Consider the following 16,797-nt stretch of genomic DNA (forward strand, 5'->3'; position numbering starts at 1 on the left):
GCTCTGTGTCTTTGCCACACGTGTGTTTATGTTAAGCTGATTTTGGAACACTGGTCTGGCACTATGGGGGTGGGATTTACCTTAGCTGGACTGGCAAATCATTGAAAAACCTGGATTTTGTCAATACTGGACTAGTTCTGAACTTTTGTCCCAGAGCTTAAAGGCTGTGCATCCCACTTACAGTGCTATGAATTGGTCATGCTTGCTCACCTAGTAGGATTAGGGGTTTACAGGTTCTGTATGTTGCAAAACACAAAGGAAGACCATCTGTTCTTCCCAGCATGCACACTCTTCCTCTGGAAAACTCACCAGGTTTCTGAAGGTGTTAACTGTCACTAGTCAGAATAAAGTATCTCCTCTGCAATAATCTAGATTTGCATTTTCAGCAGCAGTACTGGTTTAAAAATCAATTCTTATTGACACTCGCCTTGAGTTAAACATCTTGCACTTTAAAATCCAGCTATCCAAATTTGCTTTCTAAAGCACTAGCACAGCAAGACAGAATTCTAGTGTAATTTCAGATGTATGTTTTTTATTGATTATGGCTGTCATAGGGCTGGGTTTTAAAATTCAAAATGTGTCAGTCAAAATTTGTCAGTGTGCTGGAACTCAGAATAGTTGAGAGTAGTGAGGAGTAACAGAAGTCTGAGGTTTGGGGTTTGACTTTTAGTTTTTGTTTTGTATTTCAAATTGCAGGTAGCCAGTATGGAAGAGACACAATAGTACCATACTTCCTCCATCCCATAGACTTGAATGTCTACTAAAATGTGACTGGCTGAGTCAACAGATTTCTAAACCTTAAAAAAAAAAAAAAAAATTAGGTCAGGAAAAATTTGTATTCCCTTTTTATCCACCAGAGGGAGATTTCTTCACAAAATATAATCTGGTCTTAAACTGTTTCTGAGTATAATGCAATATTCTGAACACCCAGATCTTCCTTGCATCTACCAACATTTTTATCCAAGATTTTACGACATAGAAGGCCACATTACACTGTTGTCCTTGATGTTTGAAATATGTTTTATCTTCCTCAAAATCTTGCTGGAGGATTCCAGAGAGCTATGGGATTTGCGAAATCTCCCAAATGCAAAAATTTTTAGTCTTTCAGTATTGTCTCAGATGATTTTTTTTTTTATAAAAGCCAATCACTTGATTCATGCAATAGCTACCAGATTTGATGGCAGAATTTTGTACATGATTACCTATTAAAAAAAAAAAAAAGCAGTAGATAAGAACCATGTATTTGAGTTTGATTTTTGGCACGAATGCTTTTTAAGAGATAAATGGATGTCTGTGGCTTGGCAGGCTGTACCTGAAATGCAACCTTTTCTGAAGGTGAACCAAACAGGAGTAATATCTCTGCAGCTTTAAAAGGTGGTGAATATTTTTGGTTTTCTCTGTGCCTTTGTTCCTTCAGCCAATACAAGCACAGTAGGGATTCTTTTTCTGGTTCAGGATCCAGAAAGCCAATATGCAGAGGTTCCCATCCAACTGCCCTATTTATTCACTTGTGCACCTGCTGTTACCCATAATCAGAGAGATACCACTGTGCTTCTCCATCCATTCTTAGAATCATTTCAATTGAAAGAAAGGTCTTTGTTCTGGGGGTTGAGTGTGGTCTTTTTTTGGTTTCTTTTTCTTTTTTTTTCCTTTTTTCTTTCCCTCCCCCATATATCTATTCTGTATAAGCTCTCGTGAGCTGTGTTGTTGTTCAGGTCTGGTCCTTCACCTCATTAGTGTTTCACACAGAGACCACTCTATGACTTGGTGGTGTGTATCTGATGTCAGATTCAATAGGAGTGAGTTGTTTCAAAGGTAAGTGGGCACCTTCTAATATCTTCTCATGAAATGTGAGGGTTGTGGTGTGTTGTGGTGAGAGCAACGCAGTCGGTTCCTATCAGCTATCAAAGGCCAGAGGATCTATAGTTCTGTCCCAACCCAGCTCCAGCCCTGAGCAGTCCCAGGCTGCTTTACAGTTTCATTTTTAATTAAAAAGCTGAAAAGTCCCTGCATCTAATTGCCCCCACATCAGTAGTACAGGGGAAATTCTTAAACTACCCAGTTACCTTTGAAGCAAAAGGTTTCAAAATGCTGCATGAAGGAGGAGAGACTGAGGGATGCCATGTAGGCAAAAGAAAAATCCCCAACATTATTAAATATTTCCTAGGTATATAATTTACATGTTGTATGAGGCTCTGATGATATTGTCCTAAAAATAAATTTAAAGTTTGAAGTTCCAGACTTACGGTTGGATTCCATTATTGATTTAGCTCAGCTCAGCCTACAGTGAAATCAGCCTGCACATCCAGAAGAGCCATTGTCACAGTTACTGTCTCTCAGGTGCAATTTCTTCATCACATGTACAAAATAACTTTCATATGCTTCATATTTTTGTGGTTGTGCTGATGGGATATAATATCTAATGACCTCTAGGGCATGTTAAATACTGCAAAACAAGCAAGGAGGGGACATGCAAGTGTCAGTGAGTTATGTCTCACACCATTATGAACAGATGACGGGTGGCTACAAACAGTGAAAAATGAGCAGACAGCAGTCTGACAGTCCTGTGTAACATTTGTACTGAGGTGATTGAGCTGAGGTTCCACGCTGATTTGAAGACTATATACGTTATGACATCAACAGCAGGTGTATTTAAAATTAGTAAAGTTCTACTGAAAGTTGTATAAAATACAATTAGCATGTTCTTTGTGAAATGACAGCATAGCATTATCTGTATGATTTGAGAGGAGTTGAGAAATTCAGCGTCAATTCCCACTGCAGCTATAACTCAAGGCGTGCAATTATTTAGCAAATATGTCAAAGTCAAGAGCACAAAACAAGGTCCTGAATAAGCCAGTGCCTGCCCTGGAGAACTTTCAACCTATAAATGACAGTGTGCAGAAAGAGAAAAATCACATCGTTGAGGAAGAAAAAATTTGTTGGGTTTTCTTAATAGAATATCAGTTTTCCTGTGAGTGCTGCAAAAGAGGGATCTATGTGTAATACTTTTGAATGAATTTATGGAGGTGTTTGGCAAATGAATAAAGGCCTTAAGAGGTGAGGATGAGATGAACATGTGAATGGAAAACTGTTAATGTTCTCTGAAGTGTTGTGAGGTTGAATTCTCCAAGAAAAATCCTCATAGGTTCTTTCCTTCCTTGATGCTGTTTCTGCTAAGATGTAGTTTAGAAGAAAGGAGTCCTGGCTGTAACTTAACACATCAGTATCTTTTCTGTTGTATGTTCATATTATCAAGCCCCAGCTGAACCAGCCTTTAAGGGCCCTTACAGGAGTAATTCCCCTTTGTTTTGCTGTCTTTCTTTAAAAGGTTAGATAAAATGATTAGAGGAGTGTAGATTAACTCCATGCATGATTGTAGAGCAGATTGTCATGGGCCCTTGGCAGACACTGAGCCTCTTAAGCAGCAGCAGTGCTCTGACTACAGATAGAGGAAAATCAGAAAGCATCATCTCTTCCACTGCAGAACTAGCATTGTTCTGTGGGTGAAACCATGTTAAACTACATGATAAAAAGAGTTCAGCAGCAGAACTCTCTTCTGCTTCTTCCTTCCCACCTATTCTATTAATTTGTGCCCCCACTGACTCCTCTCCTCCCTAATTGCAGGGCTACCCTGTGAAAATTAAAATTGCTTTTATCTTTTGGGAGTGAGTCCTGTCTGGGATCCAGCGTGGGAGAGGCTGGAAGAGCACCAGGGCCTGGGGGAAGAACAGCATCATGAGCATCTCCCAGCCTCCATGCTGCAGGAGGCACAAGATGTGGTGAACGTGCTGCTGGAGGATCACATCCTGAGTGTGGTCCAGGAATGTCTGGGCTACTTAGGAGCTTTAGAAGGGATGGGGAAGAAGAAGAAGCCTTGTGAGGTTGGAAAGGAAGTGTGGGTGCAGTGCTGATCTACCTGAGCCACAGCACAGACTGCTGCTGGTGGAATTGCAGAGGACAAAGCCCATGTACGTAATGGGTTCCTCAGCCTGCATGAGCCCACGCTTTGGAAGTGCAGGTCACACATCAGCCATGTCACCTCCTCTTCTTTGATGGCTTTGTGCCTGTTTTCCCTATGAGAGCTTGCCTGGTGAATCAGATTTTTCCAGAGAAATTCTAGAAGCTGAAAACAGTCTGTCATCTCTTTCCTTCCTATGATCTCAGATTGAAACTTGTGATGTACTTAGATGAAACTTAGAAGTATCATGGCCTTCCTAAGTACAGGACAGGATGGATTTCACCTCTCCTGCAACCTCCTGGCTGTTGGCCCATGCCCTGCTTGTCCCTCAGAGGAGCCTGGCTGTAGATGAAGGGAAGAGGGAGCTGAGGGCTCACATGTTGCAGGTCAAGCTGAATTTTGACGGTGCACTACAAAGCCTTTCTGAGCCTTCCATCTCTAGAATTAAAGGAGCAACTGAGAGAAGCCTGAACAGCACCCAGTTGTCTGGAATCCTGTGGGCCTCAAATTTAATATGTCAGAAGCACTGTATATGGTGTACCTAGCTGAAGAAGCAGCCTCAGGTAAGATTATTTTATTATGTTATGGCACACAGCTCCATTCTTCAAGTGGAGAATGTTCAACTATCTTTATTCACTAGGATGAGTAAAACTCCCACTCTACAGATAGGAGAGAACAGCCACTGTAGTAATTTCAACTTCCTCTTTTTTCTTAGTAAAATGCATTCTCTAATATTTAGAGTCAGTTTTATGTATTTTAATAGCTGATTTTGATCTCTTCAAGGTTTGAGGTTTGGAGAAACAAGCCAAAAGAAAGGAGTGAGATTGGATACTGCTGAGGGGCCCAATTGTCCTGAACACTGGGCAAAATTAACTTCTCATTTTCTCCACAGGTCAACCCCTGTGTTAAGTTCAAAGCAAAGACAACCCTGAATGTTCAAAAAAATGTCAATCCTGAAAGAAATATTTACAAAAATTCCTTCTCCTCCCACTATAAAAAAATGTGCCTGAGAGTTTTCTGTATTTTCCATGAAGCTCTGGGGTTTTTGTTGTGCAAAAGGAATGAACAGCCTTGAGGAACGGTCACAGGCAGTGGCAACTGAATCATTTGCAGCCTCACACACTCTGAGCAAGAGTGTTTCTAGATTGGTCTGACAAAAGCTGGAGATGCTGTTTGCCTGTCCCTTGGAAAGAGGAGCTCCAATTACACCAGCTCACTGCTTCAGCTTGACACTCATTATGACACCTGCAGAAGAGGTGAAGTTGTTCTAAGAAGGAATATGTTTTTCTTTCCATCCACAGGAAAAACAAAAGCATAAACCCAGCAGCAGCTGTTACTGCTTTCTTGTCCTTGAGTTTTTTTGCAGGGCAGCAATTGTTCTACTGTTTTCTTAGACTGACCTTTTGCAGTCTGTTATATGACTGAAATGCCACTTTAGTAGATTTTAAGAAATACCTGTTTCCATGACATACAATGCTGGGCAGCACCTCTTGAGTATCTTTGAAGGAAAAATGCATTCACAGATTATGATTTATGTTGCTATTTATAATTTAGGTCAAATTTTTTTTCCTCTCATTTCCTTTTCTCCCCCCCTCAACAACATCATTTTACAGTAGATTTAGGCATTTGCTTTAATAAAATGGATAACCCTTGACAGATAACAACTCTGTCACCTCTGCACTCTGGCAACTATTTCAGATTCCCTTTGAGGTTTCCTTGGGGGTTTTCCTATCTTGTTCTCTTTTTTTTTTCACGCAGCATTTTCTGTAGGAAAAGACTCGCAAAACCAAGAGGACTTTCATGATTCCCCACAGCATTGCTACATATCAGAGAAAAACTCCTGTGCTTCACTGTTTGCGAGAAGCTCCGCCCCAGACATGGGGCACAACTGTGCAACACACCTGGGCAGGGCTCTGCAAAGCAGGGACACACGGCACCTTTCCCTGCCTGCCTTCCCATCCTGCACCCCTGAGCTTTCTCCTCTCTCACCCAGTGAGCAACTGGAGAGATTCCAGACCAGTCCATGAAGGGTGGCCCTATCGTGCATCAGCCACTGCAATGCAGTCTCTTGGTTTTCCGCAGCCTCCATGCAGCATTGTCCCATTTCTTCCACTTTTCCATGCTCCCACTCTCACTGCTGTCATCACAGCTTTCCTCTGCAGAGCCTCAGTGGCCAGCAACCACAACTTCCACTGGATTCAGCCGCCCCCAGCTCTGAGCTGCTCACCCCTGTGTTGCATGGGAAGCAGCCAAGAGCTGAGTGTACGTACTGCAAATAGTAGTGTCCCTTTGGTAAAGACTTGGGACTTTCTGTCTTTAAAAGAGGGCAAGAGAAATTATAACAATCAAGAAACTAATAGATGCATTAACTATTATTTCTCATTATTATTATTTTCAAAGAAAATACAAAAATCCCTCGAGAATGTTGGAAAAATGCAATGAGCCATATTGGCCATAGAACTTTGATAGAAATTATTTATTTAGTTGTTTTTTTCCTCTCTCAGTCACCATAGCACTTGAGTAGGATCAGGATATTTTCCACCTGCAAAGGAATGTCGCTATTTAATTTTATTTTCCATAGCTTTCTGAGAGATGTGCCATCACATGAGCTGTGGCAGCAGTCCAGCCTCCCAGCCTGCAAGGAGTTTTATTGAGCACACTGATGGTGCTCTCACCTCTCTCAAAGGCAGTTTGGGCCACCTCTTTCTTCTCTTCAAAATGAACACTTTTCACCAAAATGTAAGTAACAGAGTACTATAATTACATTCTCTTTTTTTCTCAGTGTGTGGAGTTAACACTGGAGAAGATGTTGGCTTGAGCACATTTCCAGCCAGTGTGCATGCAGAAGCTGCAGCTCTGCAAGCTGCGAAACAGATTTATGTATGAACATTCCTGGTCTGGGCCTTACATTGGAAACTGTATGCAGGGTGTTCAAGCTGTCCTGCACAGGAGGCTTTTCTAGTATTCCAAGTATTCTAATATTTTCTAGCTGTATTCCAAAATACCAGTACAGCCCTTAGGATAGTCCTTGCTCTAGGCACCTCCCCAGTGTTTGAGCTCAAGAAAGTCTTGGAGTGAAGAGATTGATCAGATGTCTTCTCCTTTGGGTCTTCTGTCAGATTTGGTGAAGCCCAGGGAAACCTTGTCATCACTTCACTGGAATCTGGATCTGGGATTTGCCCTTCTCAGACTGACACACACAGCTCAGTCACCAGGTTTGCCTGCTGGGGTTGCTCAGCAGCAAATAGCTCAGCAGCTATTGCTCTGCGATTGAGTGAGGGCCCAAAGCACATTATGTGGCATAAATGATTGATTTGAAGCTTTCCAAGTGTGCATTACGTCAGCTTTAAACATTTAACCTGTGTTTCTATATACCTATTTTTTCCAGATTAAGGTGTTGGAACATAGTGTTCAGCTAACTCAAGGAAAATGCAGGATGAGTTGTTGTATGAATTAAAACCAGAGATGGTCCCCTAGAGCACATGCAATGCTTCTGAAGTAGCACCCTGTGTCAACCCTGTGAGAGAAACAAAAACCCTTTGAAGTGGATGGGGGACCATAAAAATCCAATTTCTATGATCTGTCAGCAAAGTATTTATTCTACTCGAGTAGATGACATGCTAACAAAGCTTGTTTTAGCAAACATTTCAGCTTGCTCAATAAATTATAAAAGGCAGCTTGCAAATGGCACATTTCATTCGCAGTGACATAAATCCCAAACAGGTTTTTCAGTAGTGTTACGAATTATATAAAGTGATTTATAGGTTTCCTTGGCATCAGTTGTCTATATTTTCCCCTGAAATTAGACAAACTAAAAGACAGAAAAGTAGGACAGCATTAAAAAAGCATTAGGATGAAACACTACAGAGTGGGAGTATTTGAGAAATTCAAGTATAAAATGCTGACAACCAAGGCTCCTGGCGGAGGTATGGGAAGGAGCTGCAGGTTTGTTCTTCTCTGACACAGTCTTCCCAAAAGATCTTAGACAAAGCTTTGGAATTCACTATTAAAACTTGGCAAATGATGCTTCCCGACCTCCTGGCTGGGCCATGGAGGCTGTAAAGTACTCACATATATACAGTGATTCGGGCCATGTGATGGCCATAAGGAAATAACAGGAAAAATCATGAAATAACTGCTAAATGCATCCTTCCCCTTGAGTCTGGTACTGTCCCTTTTTGGCTTCTGCAGAGGCTCCTGTGCTGTCACTACTCTCACTGTCAGCTGCTGCCCTGGGTTTCTGCCTGTTATAGAAAATTTTCAGTTGTGTGTACTATCTGAAATCATCCTTAAGTACCCCACATCAAATCTACCACAGTTCGGGTAGGTCAAAATCTAAAATGACCATCAAGATGAAGGTGGGTTTTGTTTTCCTCTGAGGAAGAAGGGTAGAAAAAGAAGTTTCATATAGGGACATAATCATTCAAAGAACAGGATCATATTTCTTCTATGTATTTTTCCCACACCCTTTGTTCATCAATGAGTTACATTTCCTACTGAAATCACTGTCCACAGTCCTATTTATCACCCACAGGGCATGTCCCACCCTCTGCAGCCTCAGGCCATGACAAGGAACCCCACTCAGCCAGGGGAGATAATTGATGGCTCCTTCATTCTTGAGCTTTTCATCCTGCAGCCAGGTGACCAAGAGAAGACAAAAAAAATTAATGACAGTATGTAATGGGAAGACTGTTGACAACCTCTCTACAACCAAGCAATTAAATTCATCCCCTGTATTAACTTAGTCAAGCACAACCATTTGAAACTGTCAGAAATAATTTGTCCAGGGCAGAACTAAGAGCTTGTTTATAGCAGAGTTTGTGCTGCTCAGCCAGGCTGGTGTGTTAGAGTGGTGCAACTCCACAGCTCATGTAGTTGATGATATATGATTCCCCTTGTTAAGCTCTTCCACCTTGCAAGCAAGGTTGCTGTCCTTGTCCTTCCACTGTCCTTGTCCTTCCACGTGCTGTGCCAAGGTGCTTTTAAGCTTCCTTAACCTCCTTGTTTACAAAGTGGTAATGCAACAGCACAGCTACAAATGAGGAAAAGTTGGACTCTCATCATTTGCTCAGCTCTGTATTGAGCTGTTTTTCTTGTGAACAGCACTTCTGTGTTACTACCAGGAGTCCAGTGAACAGGATGAACAAGCAGGCAGATATGAGCTGGGAGCATGAGCAGACTGACTTAACACCACTCTGTAGCCCCTGCCTGGTGTCAGGCTGGGGACAGTTTGATGGCCCTGGCTGCTGCCAAATGAGTCATGACTGGGCAACATGGATACTACTAATCTTTCAACACAGTAATGTGGATTTTTTTCATGGTTAATAGTAGTTCTTCTTGTTTTCTCATCATGCATGATGGTGAAGAAGCAATTCAGGAAAGGATTGCTCCACCTGAGCCTAAGAGGTAGCAGGGATCATGCTTCAGGTTGCACTATCCCTGTTTCTCAAACCAGTGTTTTTTTCTGGGCAAATATTTCCTAGCTGAGCCCTGGAGGAAAAAAAAAGTCAAACCTAACAATTATCCCTTCAAGTGAAAGGTGGGATGAAGACATTTATCTTTCCCTTTTCCCTTCTTTTCCTCCTTTTTCTTCCCCTTACCCCTTACACAGCTAGAGCTCATGTTTTTCCCACATGCACATATGCATGCATGATTTGAAAATCATCACTTCTGATTCCATGAAGAGCTGAGACTTGATTTCCCCAGAGTCTGTCATCTCACATTTTCCATTTGTTTAGGAACAGGTATCAATGGGAATTTGTTGTCAGAAACTCTGGTGCAGAGAAACTTTCTAATCTATCAGCTCTCCTCCTCCTCCTTTCCCCCTCTCCCTTTCATAACAAAAATATTTCCATTACTTTTCTGAACATTCAGAAGAGTTCATTTACAGGGTACTGTAGAGCCTCACCAACGTTGCAGCTTCCAAAATAGCAGCTGCTCATATCAGCAGGTAGGGGAGGGGAAGAAGTTTTGAGTGATGTCATATGAACATTGTGTGAAGGCTCAGGAGTGTGTGAAGGAAGACAGGTAACATACTGATGCTTTAGAAGTCCCAGTAGTCACATGGAAATATTATGCTCAGCTTTGCTATTCCCCTCAGTTTACAAGTGAGATATTAAACTCTCTTTCAACTGCAACTGATGCTCAGACTAAATTATCATTTTACATTGGCCAAATTCCCTACATATTTAGTGTATTTGTCCATTGTGTCTCATCATGTACGAAGTCTGAAGTTCCCTGGGACAGAAATTCTATTTCTTATTGCATCTGTCCTCAGCAACTTGTAAAAGAGAGCTTTAACTCCCCTCAGCAGGGTTTTTAGGTACAGCTGTGCTGTAGCATTAGGTGCTTGAAAACCCCTGACCTTCAAAGATGTAGAAATATGCAGATTCTGACACTTCCCTTTCCTTGAGGAATCTGCACAGCACCTCTCAAAAGCTTTGCTTGTCTCACTGAGAATGCTATGAAATATTCTTCTGCTGTTCATGCTTTTGGCTAAGAGCCTCGAAACCAAGTCAGTAAATTGTAATTTAGAAGGATCTTTTATAGCTTCCTGAAGAGGGGGAACTAAATCCAGGTATTTATTCTGGCAAAGCAACCTTTATCATAAAGATAATGCTGCCACTTCAATAAAAATCCTGATTTCCAGGGCAACTGGATTTTGCCTAAGAATATTTTAGAAGAATGAAACTTAGTACATGCTTCATTTCAAAAAGCATGCTCTTCAAAGGTGTTATGTCCTTGTCATATAAACTCCCAGCAAATTATAGATGTCAATTTAGTCATGCTTTCATCTTATCTATTCCAAAGATCACTCATCCAGTCTTGGGTGTTCATTTTTACATCAAGTAGTGCTGTGGACATAAAAAATCTTGATGTCACACTGCTTCAAAACCATGTGGTATTTGTTTTAGCAAAGTAGAAATGTTGCAAGTATTCAGTAACATGCAGAATTGTAAATTACAACGAATTTGCAGTGCATTACAGTAATTTTTTTTAATACTCACAAAAGTTGCAAATGAAAACCTGGAATTTATTCAAACAGCACAGTTCTCACAGTTTTCCTGCAGAAAGGAGGAAAGCCAGACACGTGTTGAACAGCAGTCAAATTGTGACACAAATGCAAATCCCACATTAAGGTAAGGAAGTATATGACATGCAAGATTTTATACTCATCAGTTTATTTTCTTGGGTTTATTTTAGCAATAAAGATCAAAGATGTTCCTTCATTATTTCTCAGCTAGGGAAAGACTATTACAATTTTTCCGACTCATAAACACTGTGATAGCACAGTGGGGGGTTCATGAGTGCTTTGATTAGGACTTAGAGTTGCAAGGAAATGAAAAGGAAAGCAGAAGGTGGTTCTTTGTCAGTGTGGTTTAAAACAAAACAGAAAGGAAGATAAGATATACTGCTGTGTTTTCTTGCTCAGCAGAGAGTTTTCCTGTGGTGGCTGCGGGTCAGGAGAGCAAGGTGTAGAGCAAACCTAGCAGAGATTCTCTGGGATAGTCTGTGATCACCTGAGCACTGGCTGGTCTGCCTAAAGGATTTCTCAGGCTGAATGGGCTGTCAGTGGGCAGGACCTTGTCTCTGAGTGGCACAGGGAGAGGGACAGGCAATGCCCACCAGTGTCCCCAGGCTAACACAAGCATGGTGAGATGGCTCCAGGAGAACTTCAATGAGAGGCCAACAAAGAGCAAAGACTGGTGCTGGTGGCCCACACTGCTGTTCTTTGCAGCCTAAATATGATGTCAGAAGTGGCAGAGCAGGGAGGGCAAACCTGCATTGCAGCAAACACTGTGGCCATGTCTAGTCACATCCCTGTGACCTGCCACACTTTGGGCTGGTCAGAGACCACAGAGGACATTGCCCTGTCCTGCCCAGCAGTGAGGTCACAGTGCTCAGCGCAGTCAAACTGTGTGAGCTTAACCAACACACCTTAACCTTCCTCATATGAACAAAGAACCTTTTGCCCTGATAAATGCAGTATGGCTTTACCAGGAGCCTTTTTTGCTACATTGCTACTGCACATTTCCCATTTCTGTAATCACTGCCCTTGTCAATAGAAAAGCTGTGGAAGGCAGATTATGGAAAAGCTATTGGAGGGCAAGTGAAATTTCTGGACCATGTGGTAATTTAGCAGGTCACAAGCCAGTGCTAGAATCTCAAAAGTCATTTCTGGATGGATATTTTTTTCTCTACCAACAGATGGACCAAAGTCAGAGTTTTTAACATAGTTTTCTATCAGACTGGGGAAAAAAAATCATGATCTTAGTGGAACTAAAATTCTGGTAAAATATTTTGTATTTGTATTTGGATAATTCAATAATTGCATATTTAATATGCACTATTTAATATCTCAATGTAAAAATAGAAGAAATCTATAAAACCATAATCCTCAATTTAATAATTTGCTGCTGAAAGTGGTGTTTTTGGGATCTTGTACAATAATGATTAATGAATTTTTATCTAATTCCTCTAAATCTATATCATACATATACAATTTTATATAGCCCTCAGTGCTATAGCATACTTATGCCTCAGAAGACTCTTCTGTCTGTCTATCTATCTATATCTATCTATCTATCTATCTATCTATCTATATCTATCTATATCTATCTATCTAGCTATATCTATCTATCTATCTATCTATCTATCTATCTATCTACATATATAGATCAGTTCTGCTTGTACTCGCTCTACTCACAGCATAGACCTCTAAAATCCCTCAACATAATACAAGGGGATATGGAAACAAAATATTGGTATGAAAATGTCAGTGTTTCATGTTAATGCTGTTGGACTACAAGAGTTTGATGTTTCATTCAAAGCAACAGTTTTTGATATAGAAAGGAAGCAAAATTAAAAAACAAAATTGAAAGCAGTTTAATTATGCACAACGTATTTAATGAATTGTCAGCTTGTTTAGGTTTTTTCATCTGAGAGGGAAATACTTGTTTTGGTGTATTTAAAGATGTTTGTTTCAGAGAGTGGGGGAGGACAATGGCCTCTACAGTTCACATGTGGACCTAAACCCTTGCATTTATACACCTAACACACCCTCACTCCTTTTCCTTTCTTAAAAACTCCAAAAAAGCCTGGTTTGGGTCTCCTGGCCCTCTGGATCTCAATACCTCCCTGTGGTTTGTCCCTGCGCTTTGGCTCTGCCATGATTCCCCATGAGTCCTTTGTCTCACCAGCCCTTAACCAAGGCACCATTAAAAACACACCAAGTGCCCTTGAGTAATCAATGGTTACTATCTATGCAGCTTGAGAGCACACTGAAGAGTTTATTTAAACACATTTGTTTGCACAAAACTCATGCTTTAACAGTGGTTCTGTGCATTTTTCCTCACCAGGATCAGCCCCTCCTAAACCTGCCTGGTGAGGTCATTTTACCAAACAATGTCTTCTATGATGAAATATTTTTTCAGTAGGAGCCTTTGTTTGGCTTTGGAGACATAGAGGAACAGCAACACTGCTGCAAATCCAGCTTTAAAAAAAAAATTATAGATAAGCTCTGCCTCATTTTTATTCTTAAATAATTTTGATCACAAGTAGAGCAAATTATGTAACAAGCAGCTACCAAGTGAGTTAATTAGCAGTGAATTTTCTGGCTTGTATTCATCCCAGTGTATGTAGCCATATCACTGGAAGCCAAAATCAGGAAGAAACCTTTTATGTTATTGTTCTAATAATCACAGCTTATGCCTTAAGAGAGAGAGAGAGAGAGAGAGAGGGAGAGAGAGGGAGGTGTCCTGACTGACCAACTGATTGAACACAGTCTGATGGTTGAGGAAAGCTATAAGGCTTTTATGGCTTCTTGGGAGATGACAACAAATGCTCTGATGGTGTAATTCCTGTTTGAGCTGGAACGTGCAGTCATTCCATGCAAAGCTACAGAGGGGCAGAATTCCACCTCTTTGTTTATAAGGTCCAGCAAAGGCAGGTGGTGTTGAAAGCGAGAGTGTGGAAACATACTTGTGTTAGGGAGACAAAGCTTTTGTGGCCCAAATGCTCCCACAGATACTGCATCCTGATAAAGAAAAAGGAATTGATGACAAATGTGTCCCACACAATCCTCATAATAGCTCTTCTTTCTAAATAGATACTTTTGACTATTCTAAAGGGACACAATAATGTATAAGACTTTCTTTGTTCCAGGGGGCATATATGTATTTTTAAAGACTGTTCAAAAGGCTCTGCTTGTTCAAGTGGATGCTTTGTGAAAAATCCCCTTGGTTGCTTTATTTTTCTTTTTTTGAAAGTTTCAATAAGAACAAAGGCTACTTGTGAAAAAGATTTTCCGTGGAAGTTCAGACAGGACTGAGTAATAAAAAGTGTTTTCTTGAAAACAATAACTACAAAAATATTTGTTTACTCAGTACCCTCAAGCTTGGTGAGATCAGTTTTAAATTGCCTTTTTTACTGAAGAACTTTAGTTACCTGTTGCTCCTGGTTCATGTGAGTCTTTCCACTGGCTCTGGTAGGAGATAATGATTGGAATTAAAAACATCCTCAAAAGTTTCTGTACCCTCCAGTCTAGTCCTTACTCATGGGCAATCTGTCTGGCTGCCTCAGCCTGAGGTCAGGTAAGGGGATTTTAATGGAAGAAGACGCAAGTGAGGAGTCCAGCATGAGGTGTCGAAATTACAGCAGTAGAGGGTAAAATCTAAAATAAAATCTGAAATAAGCAACCACTAATCAGCAGTACTCAGTACACAGAATGGCAAATTCATGGGGGCAAAGTAGAAGTGACTGAAATTAATCCAGCCTGATATAAAATGCAAAGTTGACTTTTCAAGCTAGAAATACTTTTGTAATTTTGGAGTTCAATTTTGGATGACTCAGAAAACACAAGAAAAGGAAAACACTACCAGTCAGCATTTGTACCTGGTGTGCTTTGTGAGCACACAGGAGCTAGAAACACACTTGTCTGAAATTCTTGTGTATGTCTTTCTTACAAGAGCAAAAGCTCTTTTTGTGTATTGTGAGTGTATGTATATATGGGTGTGTTTCTCAAACTGTGTTTATGGACTCCTTCCAAAGGAACAGCAGCTTGGAGTGCTTCCTCTGAGGTGCCTCTGAGGTCTGGGGTTGCAAAGACAACGATTCCTGCCCTCCCAAGCGTCCCTCTTCCTTCCCCTCCAGCAAATCCTTTCCCTTGCAGGGCACAGCCCAGAGCTTGGGGAGCACCAGAGCAGTGTTATGGCTACCTCTTAATTTCATTTTCTCCCTGATGCAGGGTGTCTGTACTTTCAGCATTGAATGCAAGTCCTGCTAGCAATGATTTCTTGCCAATCTACCAATAGAAGTAATAACAAGAAAACCAAATGGTCAAATTCAGTCCACTCCTCAATGATTCATGTTTTTGCTTCATATTCTCTGTCTACCTTGATAGTGAGACAAGGGGTCTATACTGCCTGCCAGCTGTCCTCACCATATTCTGCCAGTGTTACCTAAGCCTTTTTTAATCTGAAACCAGTATTCTTCTCATCTTTATAAAGTATAAAATATTGCAAAAATGAATACCTAAACTATAATAAAAACCTGAGGGTATCAAGTTGATGGTGTCAGGCTCCTCCTGCTATCCAGGATGAGGCAGTCAGAGAACTGCTGAGACACTTGGATATTCATAAATCCATGGGAACTGATGGGATCCATCCTAAGGTGATGAGGGAGCTGGCAGATGAGCTTGCAAAGCCACTCTCCATCATTTACCAAGAGTCCTGGCTCACTGGTGAGGTTCCAGATGACTGGAAGCTGGTCAATGTGACACCATTCACAAAAAGCGAGGGAAGAAGGATTCTGGTAATTATAGACCAGTTAACCTGACCTCAGTACCTGGTAATGGAGCAGTTTATACTGAGTGTCATCACACAGCACACCCAGGATGGCCAGGGTATCAGACCCAGCCAGCATGGGTTTAGGAGGGGTAGGTCATGTTTGACCAACCTGATCTCCTTTCATGACCAGTGACCTGCCTGGTGGATGTGGGAAGGGCTGTGGATGTTGTCTGTGTGGACTTCAGCAAGGCCTTTGACACTGTCTCCCACAGCATTCCCTGGAAAAGCTGCAGCCCAGGCTTGGACAGGAGCACTCTGTGCTGGGTTAGGAACTGGCTGGATGGCCAGGCCCAGGGAGTGGTGGTGAACGGTGCTGCATCCAGCTGGGGGCCAGTGACCAGTGGTGTCCCCCAGGGGTCTGTGCTGGGGCCAGAGCTGTTCAATATTTTTATTGATGACATGGATGAGGGAATTGAGTCTTTCATTAGTAAACTTGCAGATGACACTAAGCTGGGAGCATGTGCTGATCTGTTGGAAGGTAGGAGGGCTCTGCAGAGAGACCTGGAACAGTGGGGTGGATGGGTGGAATCCAATGGGATGAAGTTTAATAGGTCCAAGTGCTGAGTGCTGCATTTTGGCCACAATAACCCTGTGCAGTGTCACAGGCTGGGGATGGTGTGGCTGGACAGTGCCCAGGCAGAAAGGGACCTGGGGGTGCTGGTGACAGCAGCTGGACATGAGCCAGCAGTGTGCCCTGGGGCCAAGAAGGCCAAGGGCATTGTGGCCTGGATCAGGAATGGTGTGGCCATCAGGAGCAGGGAGGTCATTCTCCCCCTGTACTGGGCACTGGTGAGGCCACACCTGGAGTGCTGTGTCCAGTTCTGGCCCCTCAGTTTGGGAAGGACGTTGAGACCCTTGAGCAAGTCCAGAGGAGGCAACGAGGCTGGTGAGGGGCCTGGAACACAAACCCTGTGAGGAACAGCTGAGGGAGCTGGGGGTGTTTAGCCTGGAGAAAAGGAGACTCAGAGGTGACCTCATCACTCTCTACAACTC

Source organism: Pseudopodoces humilis, chromosome 3, assembly GCF_049639895.1.
Source record: "Pseudopodoces humilis isolate 2021_Gansu_Grassland_sample_001 chromosome 3, ASM4963989v1, whole genome shotgun sequence".
NCBI classification, from domain to species: Eukaryota; Metazoa; Chordata; class Aves; order Passeriformes; family Paridae; genus Pseudopodoces; species Pseudopodoces humilis.